The sequence below is a fragment of the Theropithecus gelada genome, chromosome 5 (assembly GCF_003255815.1).
Source record: "Theropithecus gelada isolate Dixy chromosome 5, Tgel_1.0, whole genome shotgun sequence".
Taxonomy (NCBI): Eukaryota; Metazoa; Chordata; class Mammalia; order Primates; family Cercopithecidae; genus Theropithecus; species Theropithecus gelada.
The window spans coordinates 166838290-166855775 of record NC_037672.1 but is presented as its reverse complement, the minus strand read 5'-3'; the positions used below and the strand labels follow the sequence as shown (position 1 = coordinate 166855775).

At 43.8% G+C, this 17486-nt stretch overlaps 1 protein-coding gene across 3 annotated transcripts in view; it reads left to right on the top strand.

Moving 5' to 3' along the window:
- The first annotated feature begins 224 nt into the window (after positions 1 to 224).
- MFAP3L (microfibril associated protein 3 like) overlaps positions 225 to 17486 on the top strand; it is a 41149-nt gene continuing 23887 nt past the window's right edge. For 2 of the 3 annotated variants that reach the window (XM_025386705.1, XM_025386702.1), the window contains exon 1: positions 1046 to 1242. The gene's annotated coding sequence lies outside the window, so the exon portion shown is untranslated. Of the gene's footprint in view, positions 567 to 1045; positions 1243 to 17486 lie in introns of those variants that run through there. The other variant, XM_025386703.1, reaches the window with a different exon arrangement.

The following is a 17486-nucleotide window of genomic DNA, read 5'->3' as shown; positions in this document are numbered from 1 at the left end:
AGTCGCCAGGAGCATCAATGTGCAAAGTCCACCTTTCCGGGTCTTCGCAGCAACCCACCGGGAAGAGGGCGGAACGGGAGTAAAAGGACCGGAGTGGGGCGTGGCCAAGAGGGCGGGCACTAAAAAGCCTGGGGGAGGAGCCTGGTCCCGCCCCAGAAATTGAGTCTCTCTTTTTTAAAATTAAAAAAAAAATAAAATAAAAAGACGGGAGGTAAAGAGGGGAGGAAGCCACTTACATTGCAGGATCGTGCAGCAAAACTTCTGTAGGTACTTAATAATTTTAGAGTACTCTACTTTTTAATTAAAAAATCAACTTATGGTTCATCAGAAAAAACGTCGAAATTACAAATAATATTTTTAAAGAAAATGAAAAAAAAATTCCTGGAACCCCACCACTCATAAGTCACCAGGGAACGTCCCGTTGGGTTTTCTTCCAGACTCTTTCATCTGTGAACTTTGCTTTAAGAGACGTTTAAGGCTGACAACGCAGTCGCCCAGGAAGGCCTGAGAAGCTTTTGGATGCAAGGTGGTTTGCTCGTGATCGCATTTGATTGCAAGAAGACAGGGTAGGCTTGGGGGTGGATTGATTGGTTCCCATTTAGTGCCCCAGGATGGGACCTTAAGAAGCCTTTTTCTGGGTGTCCTTGAACACGCGTGCGATAAGACGCCCACAAAAGTTGCGGTAGAAGCCCCGGGAGCGCCCCGCCCCACGACGAGGGTCAGTCGCGTCGCCCCGGCGGGAGAGAGAGCGGAGTGAGAGTTCCGCGCTGCCGCGGAGGCCCTGGGCTTGCGGGTGCCGGGCTGAGGGAGCCGCCGAGGCCCGGCCCAGTGGCTGAGCGGACTGAGCGCTGGGCTCCCCGGTAACGACAGCCTACGCTGGCTCCTCCACTGGGCCGGTCCGCTGTTCCGACTGGCTCGCCCTGCACCGCCCGCACCGCCCGCCCCGCTGCCCCCGCCCGCGGCTGTCGCGAAAACCCGGAGGCTACACCCGCGCCTCCGCGCCGCCCGGAGAGCCGCACTGGGCATGCTCGGCCCCGGCCGGCCCAGGCTCCTGTAGGTGGGAAGCTCCGCGCTCCCGGCAGCCGGCGGCGCAGCCCGCAACGCTGTGAGGCGCCGGCGGAGGCGGCTCGACCGCAGTAGGCGCTACCGGGCGTCCGGCGCAGAGTGCGGCGCAGCGGCCGCTGTCGGGCTGGCCATGGCGAGGGGTGCACGGCGGCCACCTGAGTGGCGCGGCGGTGTCAGGTTAGCTGGGGGCACCCGGAGGGATGGGGCGGAGGGGCACAGGTGGGGGCCAGCCCCGCACCGGGTCGGCGCCGGGGCCGCGGAACTTTCGGGTGTTTGGGCTGACTGAGACTGCGGCGGAGGCTGCGCTGCGAGGCGCCGCACGGTCCCGGCAGCGGGCTCCAGGGGGTCGCAGGATGCTTCGAGATCCGTGCGGGGCGGGGGTTGGCCGTTTGGGGACCGCCGCATCCCGGGTTCGAACCGTAATCTTCCGAGGGCGAGGAGCGCGGAATCCACTGCCAGCTGCCGGCGAGCCTCCTGGATGTCCTGGGGGAAGGGGACGCCGAGCAGCTGTGGGGGCTTTCGCTGGGCTCCGGATCCCTCGCGTCACTGTGCCTCAGTTTCCCCGGACAGGGAGGAGGGTAAGCTGGCCAGGGCTCCGGAGAACGTGAATGCGGGTTCCGCGTCGGGAGGGCGCCGTGTCCTGATGCCGCAGGAGTGCGGGCGGCTGTGGGTGCTGTGAGCCGCCGCCTCGCGACTGAAGCTCTCGGAGTTTGTCGCATTTGACTCCATAACAAGTTGACATCGAATGGCTTCATGGCGTGGAATGGGGAAACGTGCTTCATCGGATTAAAATACAGAGTGATTGCAGAACCGATTTATTTTAAGCTTGATCATTAATCTGTCTTCTCCATCCTTGAAAAAAAAAAAACACAAAACTTACCTTGCAAGATTTATAAAGCAAGCTAGCAAAAAAAGGTTTGTAGGTGTATTATCTGCTCACGTTGTAGAAGACAGTTAAGATACGATCGAACTGTCATTATTTTTAAGGATACTTAGCAGAAAAGTTTGGTTACTGTGACAATCTTTATTTTGCGTTATCTTCGATTTAATGTTAAAATCTTGGAAACCGAGCATTGCAGAAGCTCAGTGTTTTTTGTAGTTTTCTCACTTTTGTTTCTAGATGAAACACATTTTTTTTCAGTTGCTACTATGCTGAACATAGTAAAATCCTTCAGGATGAAATACAAGACGGAAAAAAATGTCTTTTCGTGAGACCATAAGTTATAAGAGTGTAGTTCTTCTGACATTTTACTTACACAGAAAGTGCAATTTGCAGGTCCCACTGTGGTGTCTACAGTTGTTTCTTCCTGAAGCATTTAGTACCATTAACACTATTAGGATTATTGTATCTAATAGGGGCAAGATAAACAATCCTGTTCTAGCGGGAACGAGTTCTGCTAACTAAAGCTAAATTCTCAAGCCTCTTTCTATAAGTAGCACTTAGTGGGTTCAGTTGTTTTATTCATTAAGCTTATTACAAAACTTCTAGTTTACAATCTTAATAGACCTTAATAGACTTTAGAAATGCATTGACTTTTTATTGAGTTGTGGGTAGGCTTTAAGGTTGGTGCTTGCTTGCGAGCCTGAGACGACTCCAGCTCTAATTCTGGATACTCTCTGGGGTGATTTCCCCCAGTATAGAGTTCGCTCTGTCCTGTGATGCTACATAACCGAGGTTTAATAATAGGAAAGGCTTGAAACGTCCAGACAACAACAGCAGTAGCAACAACATGATTACCATTTTTATGAATTAGAACCTGCAGTCCCCCATTTTAGCCAAATAGTCTGGTTGGTGATGTTCACTGCTCCTAAATTTATTTCTAAATACATTTATAGAAAAAGAAGTTTGAAAACCCCAACACAAATATTGAATAACTGTGCTTCTCTTTTCTATAAAAATGCATCAAGTTTAAAATCTTTCATGAAGTACTGCCTGGATGTACACCTTATCCTGTACAATAGGTCTCGTATCCTCAGGTGACATTCCCCTGTAGAAGTAGCTAGAGTCTCTCCTTAGCCTTGGGTTCTTCCTGACCTGGAGGAAGCAGCAAGTCCTCAGTTTACTTTTTGTGAATGTGAGGTTTAATACAGATCAATAGGCCCCCTTCTCGATCCAGAAATCCTAAGTACAAATCCTAAGTATTTTCTCAGTGTTAAGAGACACGATGAAATTTAATCAAAGGCTTATTTACATACTGCCCTTGGCTTCAAAAAGTCCACATTTCCCTAACCTAAAACTCAAACAACAACCGGAGTTAGGTTGAAAAGGGGTTTTATTACTGCTCCTGAAGAAAAAAATAGACTTTGTAGGCATGTTACCAAAAAAAGGTGATCATTTCTTCTCTTTTGTAGTTAACTGTTGGGTTCTTGCAGCTCCCTTGCTAGGCACATGATTTTTAGGTTTATTTCCATGTGTTTAGATTTCTATACTGTATGATGATGTTGGTGACATTAGACATTTACAGCAAATTACCCCCTTTAAAAATAGATCTACCCCCAATCCCTGTGACCTTAATTTATCCAGCTCCTATTTGGCTTGCAATTTGAATACTCAAGGCATTTTAAATTGTGCTTAATTTGGACTTTTTATTCTACTTTTTAATGCAAGAACTTTTAGATACTGGAATACAAATAAATATTGTAGCCAAGTTGCTTTTAATCTCAACCCAGCCTAGTCAGATTTGTTAAAGAAGTGTTGATTTAGTTTTTGGAATTTAGAATTGCTGATACTATCACTCCCCTGAGTTGGCATCTAACCCAGCACTTGGGGTGTGACTTGTCTTTTCTAGCCGAGGCCAGGAAGACACTTAAAACTTTGACAATGTTTTCAATCTATGGCATATCACATTATGGTTAGGAATGGCCTGAAAATGCCAGTGGTTAATTTTAAGTTTGGCAGAATACCTCCCTGGCATGGCTAAAAGATGGTTACAAAGGGTTTGCTTGATTGGGTCTTGGTGTAACCACTTAAGAGCTATCAGAAGTAGTTTATAAGTTATGCTCCAAACAGAAATCCTGTGAATTTATTGGTCTTGCCTCTGCTTCCACCTGAGGTTTTTACTCATTAAAATATCACGTTAATTTTTTTTCCACAGACTTTTATAGTTAGGCTCCTAAGGCCACAAAAATGAGTAAGAGTAACTCACAGTCGAGTCAGAGAGAGATGCTTGAGGACAAATAAAACACAGTACAGGATGAGTGCTCCAGAGAGGTACGCACATGGGACTGAGGAGGCGGGGGAATGAACCCCATAGATTGGAGGAGGAGAGGGCCTCATGCTTGGAGTGACATTTCCATGGGAAATGATATTTCGTTAAGGAATGCCCGAAGAGTTAGAAGTCTTCTAAGCAGAGAAGTAGACACTCCAGGAAGAAGGAACACCACTGGGATAGGCAGAATAATGCCCCCTACCAAAGGTGTCCACTTTGGAATCAGTTAATGGTCTTGCCATGGGGAGGTTATTCAGGATTATATAGCTGGGCCCAATGCACTTCTGTGGTGTGGGAGTTCAACATGGGTCTTAGTGGGCAAAAGTCAGGGACTCTGCAGGGCCTTGTTCCTTCTAGAGGCCCTAAGGGAGAATCTGTTTCTTTGCCTTTGCCACCTTCTAGAGGCCACCCACATTCCTTGTTTTGTAGCCCCATCCGTCTTCAAAGCTCGGAATGGCCAGTCCAGTCTCTCTTGTGGGGGCATGACTCTGATGCTGACTTCTGCTTCCCTCTTTCACATGAAAGAACCTTTGTGATTACATTGGGCCCACCTGAATGATGGCTCTTCAAGACGTGTTTGAACTTCCATTCCCCAGAACTGCAAGATAAATTTGTGTTAAATCCCTCAGTCTGTGGAAATCTGTTACGGGAGCCATGGAAAGCAAATACAGCTATATCCACCGAAAGATTTGGTGTGATGGACTAATAGGCAAGGGCAGGAGGAAGGGAACGAAGTGGTCCTTTTACTGTGATGAGCTCAGTGTCACGTGAAGGAGTTTGGATTCTGTCCTATCATAGATAAAATACGGGAAACCGGAACATGAAATCAACAGACTGATGCCAAATTTACTTCCTAAAAACACAGTGAATAACTAAACCCCAGGTTTCACAGGGCAGCTTGATAAAGGAAGTCCAGCCAGAGGTGGTCAGTGGCCAGTAGAGGTCTGGAACCAGCATGCTGTAATTCAGGTCTCTGAATTCATCTGAAATGGCAGCACTTGTATGCATGTATGAAATTCATAGCTTAAAACTTTGATTCACAATAAGAAGGACGTCATAAAGCAGCAGAAGCAAGTCATGTTTCACTTTGTTTCTGCTCATTGTCCTCTAACAGTAGTCAGCTGTTCTGCTGTCTGTGTACCATGCACATGTGAGCAAGGGGCTGTGAAAACTAAAATTCAACATAATTAACTTGAGAAGGATGAGATTTCACATGGGCCAACTCTGACCAGTTGGTAATAGCTGCTTGCAATGTCAAGGGCTTGTATTGGTTCAGCTGGGAAATTGCCACAATCAATCACCAATGTTGGGATGGGCTCCATATTTGACATTGGCGTTGGGGGATGTGGGAGTTGACAGCTATAATACTAGATGAACTAACTTCTGGGTTTGAATATTAGAAATGTAGTAATTATTTTCAAACATATTCATTTAGTCTCTTTTATGTACAAGGCCTCAATATCTACCTTGCAAAAAATGTGTTATCTCCTGGTTAAATTGACATCTTTGTGTCCGGAAAACCTAAACTGAAGGATTCATCTACCTAGTGTTATATGAGTGGCTTTGAATTGAAACTGAACTCTATGTAAGAAAAACAGATTTTTCAGACAATGTGGTAAAAGAAGCCCTGGATTAGCAGTATCTGATACTGGAAACAACAGTATGACTTGACTAAAATTTATCCTAATTAAAAACAAAACTTTATATTGTATAGCTAGCATCCATTTGTATAACTTCATAAGACTTTTACCCAAATGTTCTCGTAGAATGTTGCAGAAATAATTGTTTTCTATTGTAAAGTACTAGGTCAGTGTAAACCATTCCCTCTCTCTTAAATTTTAATAGGGAAAAACCAGGATGTGGTAGCCGGATATTTAGGAGTGAGAACCACCAGTTCTCACCAGAACCACCAGTGGTAGAATTGTACTCTGTCTGTGGGCAGGGAAGGAAAGGAGGCATTTTAAACAACTCCCATGTAGTTAATTGGGTTATCTGTGTCAGGCTCTGCAGAAGTGCAGAGGGCCCACCTGCTGTGGCCTTTGGAATACTGTACCCTTAACTATTCCCAAGTTTTGTTTTGTATTGCTCTTTCTCTGAGGGCTTGTCCTCTGCTTTCCCTGGGTTTTAACCTGGGTCCTCTTGTCTTGCTTGTGGCCCTCTGTGTTCTTTCTGGCTGACTTATTTTTCCTCATGACTGCATCAGTCACCCATGCACCAGTGTCCAGCCTTTCTCAAGTCCATATTCCATCCATTCATTGATTCATTCAACAAGTAGTGACAGGTTGAGATTTTAGTCTAATGAAGGGTCAAATGTGCAAAAAGACAATTATAGCGAAAATAGGAAGTTATGAGTAAAAGGTGGTGAGAAAAGGAGTGTCAGGGGCTACCTGGGGAGTCCTGGAGGGCTATTGAACCAAGACCTCAAAGCTAGGGGTTTGCCAGATATGCAAGGTAAGGAAGGGAACTTGGCTGGAGGTGGAGCTGTGGGGGAACTACTGGGAATTCAGGAAAGAGAACTTGCTGGGGTTGGGGGGATGGGAGGAGGGAGAGTCGGAAAGGGAGGCTCCAGAGATGCAGTCAGGGAGGTGGATGGGAGTCAAAATGTGAAGAATCACCTAGGTCCTTCGTAGGACTTGAGTTTCACACTGTTTACACAACAAAGACATGGAATATGCTTTAGATCTTTCAGGGTCAGCTGACTTTAGTAATGACATGGTACGTGGATTGGAGGCAGGTCAGCAAGGAAGGAGTCCAGTAGAGATGATGAGCACATAACCCAGGGGAAGCCCAGGATGTGGCAGCCCGATATTGAGGAGTGAAAATCATTAGAACTCAGTGATTGATTTGTTTCTCAGGGCAGGGAAGGAAAGGGGACATTTTAAACAATGCCTTTGTAGTGAATTGGATTCTGTCTTGGGTACAGCAGAAATGTGGAAGGCCCACCTGTCTCAAGGGATAGTGGGGTCACAGCATCTCTCAGGGGGTTTCCTACCAAAGGCAAGACTTTGCAGCACCAGAGAGACTAACTTCCACCGCCTGTACTTAACCAGAAGACTTCAGGCAGGGGAGGAGCTGCAAAGCCCACACCTTCCCTGTGTGAGGGAAGAAGTCAGAACCTTATCACAGGGCACAGACTTTGTAAGAGAGACATAAAAGAAAAAAGAAATTAATTCCCTGATGGTCCCTTTTGGACTGAAGCATTGGGGACTTGCTAATGAGACTGAAAGAAAATTGTTGTGGGTTGGGCTTCCCTAATTCTGGATTGAGAGGGTAACTTACTTAGAGGCTGTGCTGAAATTGACTCTGGAGTCAACAGGAAAGAGGAAAGCTTGCTGAGCAGATACTGAATATAATCCCAACCCCTTCCTTCCACTGAGGATTTGAGTTTGCTGATGGTGTGAGGAAGAGCATAAGGGAAGGGTTTGCTCCTTGAGGAAATACATGGGTTAGAATAAAGTGCTCCAGAATTGTCCACTTCTGGGACTCACTCAGTTCAGGTGCAGGCTGAGACGAATTCAAATCATTTTCATCGGTTTACGAAAGCAGTACCTCTCTTTAACAAGATAGAATGCATCTGTTCTCAAGTATTTACCTTTCATATGTGTGTGTATATAGATGAGGTCTTGCTCTGTTGCCCAGGCTGGAGTACAGTGGCATGATCATGGCTCACCGTAGCCTCAAACTCCTGGGCTTAAGTGATCCTCTTAACTCAACCTCCAGAGTAGCTGGGATTACAGGTGCATGCCACCATGCCCAGCTAATTAATTTTTTTGTAGAAATGAAGTCTTGCTATGTTGCCCAAGCTGGTCTCAAACTCCTGGCCTCAAGCTGTCTCCAGACTCAGCCTCCCACAGTGCTGGGATTACAGACATGAGCCATTGCACCAGGCTGCATCTGTATCTTTCTGTTCCTTCTTGAAATTAGCAAGGGCTCTATATTTGTGGCAGTAATGACCACCGTGAGGAGATCAGCCAACTCCTTTCTTCTCCGAATGCCAGACTCCCCTGCAAGGAAGTAGGTAGATATACAGTGACTGTGCTTAAAGATTCAAAACCCATTTTCTCTGGTCCTAGGCAGGGAAAGGTATTTGAGTGAAGACTAAGTTAGTGTTTGACTCCCAGCACTTCCTGTTAGGTCTTTACTGCCCGGGATGGCTGTGGGTAGCATCAACTCTTGTTCTTGCTTCTCAGCTGCTGTTATTAAGTTCATCTTGAAAATTGCTCCTTACCTGCTAAAGCTAGGTGCTGGGCTTCACTGCCCCACCCCCGGCCAGGCCTGCACTTCTGTCTGCCGACTCCCTGCCATTTCTGCTGGCAGCCCTACGTTGGTGGGAAGGCGGTTTTTTGTTGTTGTTGTTGTTGTTTTGTTTTTCTTCAAGGTTTGGACAATCCTAGATTACTTGGTCTTTGAGTCCTACCCTAGTTAGAACTTCTCAAAGGTAACCTGTTTTTCTCCATTTCAAAACACTTTTGCGGAACTTGAAATTCATTTCCAGAAAACATCTGAGTATTACCGATCCTTTGCCTTAATGGGGGCTGATCATTTCTCCCTGTGCCTCTGTACCCAGGACCTGCAGTGGACTTTTGATTTCTTCTTGCCTTTGTAAGGCATCTCATCTCTACCTCCAAGTTGTGGCCGCCTCTCCTCCTTTCACTGGGGTGTTAGTTCTTGTGCCTAAGTAGTGGATCAAATGTCCCAAAGTCCTCTTTATCGTTTCTCCTAAGACGCCCCAGAGGCCTTCTTCTGGAATAGAATTTCTGAAGGAGCTCCCTGCTGTCCCAGAGCTCTCCAGACAGCCTTCCACAGCAGATCCACTGCATGATGCTTGCAAAAACCAATGCCACCTAGGTTTCTATTACTGGCATGCTGTGTTTCTTTCTACCCTTATTTGTCTAGACTAAACCATTACTCTTGCTAGGAGAACTGTCTGGTCTCCTTTTATACATTCTGTTATCTTCCCAGCTTGGCCTCCTCTGAATTTCTATGGCATTTACCTAGTTTAGCGCATGATTGCATATTGCTTTATATGCAGGTGTCACCAAGATTCTAAGCACCTTTGGGGTAAAGGCCTGGTCTTAAACCGTTTTTAATCCCCATAGTAATTGGTACTAAATGGATAATAGTGGCCTTATAAGTACTTTGAGTTCATTTAATTGATATGACTTGCTCCTAATTGTGTTTATCACTTAGATAAAGTTGACTGCCCAGTGGAGAGATCGTTGAGATGACCTGGAAAGTGCTCAGCCTAACAGGGCCTCTTTCCATCCAAGCTGAGAGAAAAGCAAAGTGGAAACCACTAAAGCCCTATTTTCAACTTTCTTCTGGTGGTTTTATTTAATTGCAACAATTTGCCATGTTGTCACACTGAAAAACACTTAGGTGGAAGACTGACCTTAACCACTAAAGTCAGGAAGAAGATTTTTAAGATGGAATCAAATTCTGAAAAAGATTGCTTTTATGAACAAAATTGTAAAATAATTAGTTACACTGTTATGAGGGTTGCCGAGGCTTTGGCATGTACTCAGTGACCACCGTGTGCAGGTAACAGGAGCCCTGGACTGAGAGAAGATGTGGGCTCTGCAAGGGGCTTTTTCTGTAGCGTTGGTGGCTTGGCCCTGGATTCTTACACTGTTGTGTGAGCAGAATCACAGGCCTGTCCCGACCTTAGGGTGGTGCTGAGGCTCCGATGAGATATCATCCGTCGGGGTGTTTTGTAAGCCATAAATGCTAAGTGAATTGTAAGGGAAGTTATCATAGCACTCTTAGTAAGAATTAAATCCAGTAGGGCTTGAATTACAGGATCTCTTCTGTTTTTCACCGAGATCCAGTTCTTAGTGAAAGAGCCTATAATGACACTTTTCATGGGAGATTCAGGGAAGTGTTCACGATGCAATTCCACTTTGTGATAATGGGCTGGTAAAGAGGAAGGAGGAAATGCTATTTAACTACCTCTCCAGTTATTGAGTGCATCTTTTCAAATAGATGAAATTTTATCCTGATGAAAGAGGAAACCCTAGGTGATCCAGTTCCTATGCTGTGAATTTGAATGGTCTTAATCGAACAACCACAGACACAGGAGTGAGGGACAGTTCGACATTTTGAAATATAAATTAAGTAGGCAATTGCTTTTCCCTTCAACAATAACAAGAGCATACATTTCCGGCATCTCCGCCTCCTCTTCTGTGTTACCCTGAGCCTCTGTTCTCAGGCCTGTCTTTATCACCAGCCTCTCAAATTCCACTGTAAGCAAATGATGCATTTCTGAGGACTCACTTAAAGAAATCTTGGTTTATACTTAGTTCTGTGGTTAAAGAATAGACATTTTCTAAAACTGTCTAAGAAATGAATAGAATTTCTACCAAAGGCGAGCAGTAAGTTAGTAATAGGTCTAACTTAAAGGGCATATAAGTAGAATAAATTCACTCAGCAGATATTCAAGTGTTTGTTTTGAGCAAAGTGTGTTTCTCAACAGTGGGGATACATCAGTAAACAGCAGCAATGATAGGAGCTCAGCCCTCTGGGAGCTCTCATCCTAATGGGGGCACAGTATGTAAATACGTAGTAGTTAATGCTCTAAAGACAAAGGCCAGGGTCAAGGTAGATAGAGCATGATGGGGTGAGCATTGTTTCATATAGGTGACCAGGAAGGGCCTCGCTGATTAAAGGGTTCCAAAGGAAATGTTCCAGGTATCCCAGAACTCATTTCAGATGGTGGAAATAGTAAGTTCAAGGATTCCAGGGTTTACCCATTCCAGGATTAGCAGAGGCCAGGGAGGCTGGTGGGGAGTGAGCGAGTGTAGAGAGGTTGGATATGGAGGCTGTGAGTCTGCCAGAGGCCTACTGTCAGGCCATAGCAAGGCTGCCTCTGGCTTTTACACTGAATGATGAACTGCTGGGAAAATGTACGTTGTAATAATTTAAGAATTTTAGCGTTTTATTTTCATTATATTTTGAGACATTCCCCATGCACAGATTGTTACTAATCATTAAATAATAAAAGTAATGAATGCATGCTGCTGAGCACCATCAACAAGTATTTGAATGCCAACCCTTTTTTTAATGGGAGAATTTTGTTGATGATAAAAATTACATTCCCAAATTGCCAGAGTAGACACAAGGCCTCTCTGAATTATCAAGTGAAATGAAGGTTTCAAGGCCCAAAGACACGGGCCTTGGTCAGACCCCTTGTGGAACAGCTCAGATTTACACAACCAGCAGTTCTTGGTCTAAAGAGGAAAAGTTGGGTCTGTGGCACAGCCAGAGGCACTCGGTTCATCACCTGCCCTTAGTCCAGATAACAAGGTAAAAGTAGTGAGGCTCAGGCTTCACTCCAGGCTGCTCTGGAAGTGAAGTTGGAGGGAGAAACCTGCAGCTGTGACCAAGAGGACTGGCCCATCCTCCATATAGGAAGTCCTAGAGGAATCTGGGCTGATTCACATCTGCAGTGAGATGAGGACATCTGGAGAGGGTATGAATGGAGTGTCCTAATACTTTGAGAGCTTGAATCCATTTATTCCCTCATTTTGTTGTCCAGAATGTAACCGACACACAAGAAGTTGTCTTGCCTGTGGAGGACAAGTTCTCACGGGCTGCGTGGTGCACAAGCTGTGTCTGTGGCCATCTGCCAAGTCACAAATGGCTTGGCCATCACAGTGCTTTGCCCTATTTGTATTTACTGCAATGGAATTTTCAGCAGTGCACCAAGAACTCCCTTGTTCTTTCCCTTTTCTCTTTACCCCTCACCATTTCTTCCCTTTGCCAGTGCAGTCTTACTCCTGGTTGTCATGATCATATTATGATAGATTTGGAAAGGACCTAAGAGATGAGTCTACAGCTCAGAGAGATCAGCTGACTCCCAGCGGTCATCTCGTAAATGAAAAATTGAGAAAAAATGAAAAATTCATCTTGTAAATGAAAAAAGCCACTCCCAGCTTGTGGGTCTTAATCCTAAAATTCTAAGCTGGTCTGCTCTTCACACGTCACCCCAGAATTTCTGTTCTTGACCTTAACCTCGGAGCCCAACCCATCTCTCATCCCAGGCACCTGATCCTATCCATTTGCTGTATTATAATCTCAGCTCCACAACTGCAGGGAGACCTGCAGTGAATTCTTCACACTGGCTGTCGCTAAGAACACTGTATGTGTTTCTGTTGGAAGTTGTTCTGTGTCTCGGTTGGGTACTATTAATACTATCTTTCAGGCTCGTGATGAGTTAAGTAGCTTTATTCTGAGCTGTCCCACCACAAAATAATTAACCACCCTTTGTAAGATTGTATGTGAAATTACCCTCCCAGTTCCAGAAAAGGGGGTTTTGTTTGGCCAGTTGGGAAGCCATGTGTGCACAATCAAATAGGTGGGAGAGGTAGGAATTGAGAAAGGCACTTTCATTATCAAAGGATCCAGAATTAGCAAGAAAATGTACACTCACAATTGTTTCAGGTCCTGAGTCATATTAGGAAAGCATATTAAGAAGATTGCCCTCTGATTTATAGACAGTGTGCTGTGTGGGCTGCAGAGAAGACAGGGTTTGCTTCCTCTATCCAGGCAGAGCGTGGGCAGCCTGGACTTGTGGGCAGGCAGCCAGGGATCAGCACCTCCATAAAGCACCTCCCTGGTACATGGCATCCTCTAGCCATTTTTCTAGCCAAAGAAGAGTTCTGACTCACTGATGTGTCCAGGCTTCCAGACATCCATCAGCTCCTGCCTGGTTTCACTCTGAATATAGGAGCTTCACACTAAATACATCAGGAACTTCTTGGAAAATGGGCTTGAGATCAAATAAAAATAATTGAAAGCTGGCAGAAGTAGTGCCATCTACAGATTAGCAGGTGACATAAATTCATTGGACTGGAATGAAAATTCAAATCTCTACATGCATTCTCCAAATGAGTAGGAAGAATGTTTTGAAAGGACATAATTTTTTAAAGGAGGGAAGTGTTGGAAAAATATTCTAATGAAAAGAAAGACAGCAGCTAGAGATGCTTCTGTTCCAGCTTAGATTGAACATAGACTCTAATAAGGATGGTGTCAAAGATCAAAGAAAAATGTGAATACAGCATTGTAACCCTTTGATGTGCATTGTGATCCGTTTTAGGGATTGGCCTGGCAGCATAAAGGCCCTATGCACCAGTGTGTCTGTCCCATTTCTATTCAGTTCCCAGATTTGACTAATTCCTTGGATCATCAGATTTCTGGAGAAATGTCTCTCTGATCAATTAAGGATGACCCAATTAATGCAGTGAACTATGATGGTGCCACTGCACTCCAGCCTGGGTAACAGTGAGACGCTATCTTAATACGTGAATGAATGAATAAGAATAAGAATTTGACATTAAGTATGTGCTGAAACATCAATAAACTCTTCCAAATGATATACCTGTGATTAGAATAGCCTTCATTGCACGTTTCAAGTGCTAGAACAATTTAATAATTGCCTTATGGAACTAAGAAAACAATCCCAGTCCTGATCTGGGATTATTAGTAGCCATCATGGTCTTTTTATTTTAGTTCTAAGCCACTAAATTAATTGCATGCCCATGTGCAATACCATACCTTCACTAGGCCTCCATTTTTTAGAATAAAGAAAAAGCTTTATGAAAAGATACCCAAGTTTTTCCAAGTCTAATGTTCTAGTTCTGAGAAGAGATGTGTAGACGTGTTTTTATCTTGCTTAATAATTATATATCTATAGAGAGCAACCTTTAATGTAATTTTTCCCTCCTCCTTTATAAGGGTTTGTGATTCTCTTTTTCTCTTTAAAAGACTGTAATAAAGGTCCCTTGAATGTCTCCCTTCTGATGATCAGGCTTAACCAACATTTATGTTTAGTAGGATATCAGCAGTGTGTCATCTCCATATTAGAGTGATTTTTTAAAATAATGATTTGATGACCCTGGGCAATTTAAACAGTATATTTCTGAGAGCTTTATTTTGTATTATTTTTAATCAGAAAAACATACCATGTGAACAAAGTATGGAGATTCAAGAATGATTTCTTAATATTATGCTCCATTAAAAATAAAGTTTTATGAAGATGGCATCTCTGGGCCTGTAGTTTGTTTTTAGGTTTGAAAAACAGTGATTTAACACAGATCAGTTTTTGAAAAACTACGTGCCTTCTGTGTATTAAAAAAAATAATAACAGCATAAAATAAAATTCTGTAGAGGCCGAACGTTAGTGTAGTTGGAGTAATAATGTTGTGGCCCCTCTCAGTTGTTCCACGGGCTTTAACAGTTCATCTGGTGGCTGTTCACAGCAATCCAGCAAGTCTGGGTGTATATTTAGTTCTACCCATTAAGTAGCTGGAAATTTTCCTAACACTACACAATTAATAAGTGCATGTGGTACCAAGAATGCCATGAGGCCTCTCCTGAGTCTCATTTTCCTCCTGAGGGACAACTACTTTAAAAAGGCTCTAATTCTTTTCATGGTGTGCTGCTGTATAGCTCTTAATTTGTGAGTTTTTATATTTAAATGTTATGACTGTGGCTTGTCATCACAACACCGTCCATCAGCCAGGGGTACAGAGAGAGGAGATGGTGAAGCTAGGAGGAGCAGTGAGGAACCAGGCGGGAGCGACCATGTACTCTGCCAGGTCGCTGCTAGCAGACAGGCCCTCATCCAAGAGTGGCAGCGGAGTGCTGCCCAAGGGAGTGGTTTGTTTGAATTTCTTAATTTGTGTATTCCACTGACAGTGCCAGGCATTGGTTTTTAGCAAATGAGACACTCCCTTCCTAAGAGTTGTCTGTATAATCATAGGTGCTGCTGGTCAGGAGGTCTTGTACTGCTTCAACCTGTTATCAAATAATCATTCTGTACATTCTAATTCCTGTACTTCTTTGCATCTGCCCACTTCTTTCCTTCCCCGCTGCTTTTGGTTCAGGCCCCTGTTCATTTCCTTCCTGGATATTGTATAATACTAGTCTCCTAGCCAGCTCTGCATTGCAGCCATACGAGGATCAAGCTGATTTTTGTAAACACAGAACTAGCCCTGCCACTTCTGCTTTTCAAAACCTATGAGTGCCCCCATCCTTGGCATTGCATACTATCTGGTCATTATCTGGACCAGCCTGCCTTTCCAGCCTACTTCCCCCTCATCTGTTCTTGCACACACTACCTGGCCATCAATGCCTAATTACAGACATTTCCCCAGGTTCTCTGTAATCACCGTTTCTTTCAATATTCTATTCCTCTTTTGGGTCAGCTTCTCCCTTGGTCCACTTGGGGACTTCTTTAAAGAATCACTTCCAGAAAATTCTTCCTGGCTCATCCAAACTATATACTAATACTTTGATCTCTTGTCTGGTGCCCCAGTGGATCTTTGACACCCTGTGATGGGTAGCTGTCACACTGTCTTGTAATTGTCCATGTATGTTCCTCTGTCCCCTGCCGGATTCTGACAAGAGGGGAAAGGCCTGAGTCTCACCTCTGTGCGCCTCAACCCCTGGCAGTGTGCCCAGCACAGGGTCATTTCTCAGGTAATGCATATCGATTTGGATTGAACTGATCCCCTTTAGATGCTTCTAAAAGTAACCTAAAAGCAATGCCCTTTCATACTTTCCTGTGATTATCACATTTGCCATCTGAATTAGGTATTACCTTTGTGTGATTAGAGGCTTCGAGAAACTCTGTACAGAAATAGACTCTAGAACATGGACAAGAAAGGGCAATATGAATCTCTGTAGTAGGAATTTGGACATTGAGATAAGACTTAGCTGATTTATCACTTAAATGATTTGACTCTGGACTGCAGTAATGGCTAAAGGAACATTCTTGTTCCATAGATTTCTTGGCCCTTGACTTTAGATTCCTGTATGTATCTGTTTTCATGCTGCTAATAAAGACATACCTGAGACTAGGTAATTTATAAAGCAAAGAGGTCGAATTGATTCACAGTTCCACATGGCTGGGGAGGCCTCACAATCATGGTGGAAGGCAAAGGAGGAGCAAAAGCATGTCTTACATGGCGGCAGGCAAGAAAAGAGCTTGTGCAGGGGAACTCCCATTTATAAAACCATTAGATCTCATGAGACTTACTACCACAAGGAAAATATGGGGGAAACCACCCCCATGATTTAATTATCTCCACATGGCCCCGCCCTTGACACATGGGGATTATTACAATTCAAGGTGAGGTTTGGGTGGGGACACAGCCAAACTGTATCACCATAGTTTATATTCAGAGATCACCCTGATTACCTAAAATTCAGTATAGTTGATGCTTGAACAACATGGGTTGGGGCACCCACCCACTCCCCATGCAGTTGGAAATCTGTATAATTTTTGACCCAGAACTTAACTACTAATAGCCAGTTATTGACCAGAAGCCTTTCTGATGAAATGAACAGCTCATTAACACATATTTTGTATGCTATGTGTATTATATACCGTATTCCTACAATAAAGTAAGCTAGAGAAAAGACAATGTTATTAAGAAAACCTTAAGAAGGAGAAAATATATTTGCCATTCACTAAGGGAAGTGGATCATCATAAATGTCTTCAGCCTCGCCATCTTCGAGTTGAGTAGACTGAAGAGGAGGAGGAGGGGCTGGTTTTGCTGTCTCATATGTGGTGGATGTGGAAGAGGTGGAAGGAGAGGCAGGCACACTTGGTGTAACTTGTAACTTCTGTTAAAGAAAAAAACCTGCATATAAGTGGACTAAGTGGTTCAGACCCATGTTGTTCAAGAGACTCTATGCTGATCCTGAAAGATGTTAGGTGGGATAGAATGGGCCTATGAGAATTTTGTTCTCATTATTTTTTTAATTGCAAAAACAAATTTTTAATTTTTTTTTAAATTTATTTATTATTATTATACTTTAAGTTGTAGAGTACATGTGCATAACGTGCAGGTTTGTTACATATGTATACTTGTGCCATGTTGGTCTGCTGCACCCATCAACTCGTCATTTACAAGATTGCATTGGGAGTTATAAATTTTTAATTTTTGTTTAAAAAAGACATGGATATTTTGAATTCATTATGATATATGGGAAAGGAAGTGGCAGAAACATATTCATAACTGAAATGGCTTGAGTTGACTACCAGTTTTGAAAAGATAGCATTCATGTCTTAATGAGTCTTTTATTGCCACTTTCCAATTCATATGAAATTGGGCTTTCCCCTCCATGCTTCATGAGTGTAACCCTATGAAGAATGTGTTTTCATGTAGAAGGTAGCTTATGTGCCTGTGGCATCATTCCCACGCAAA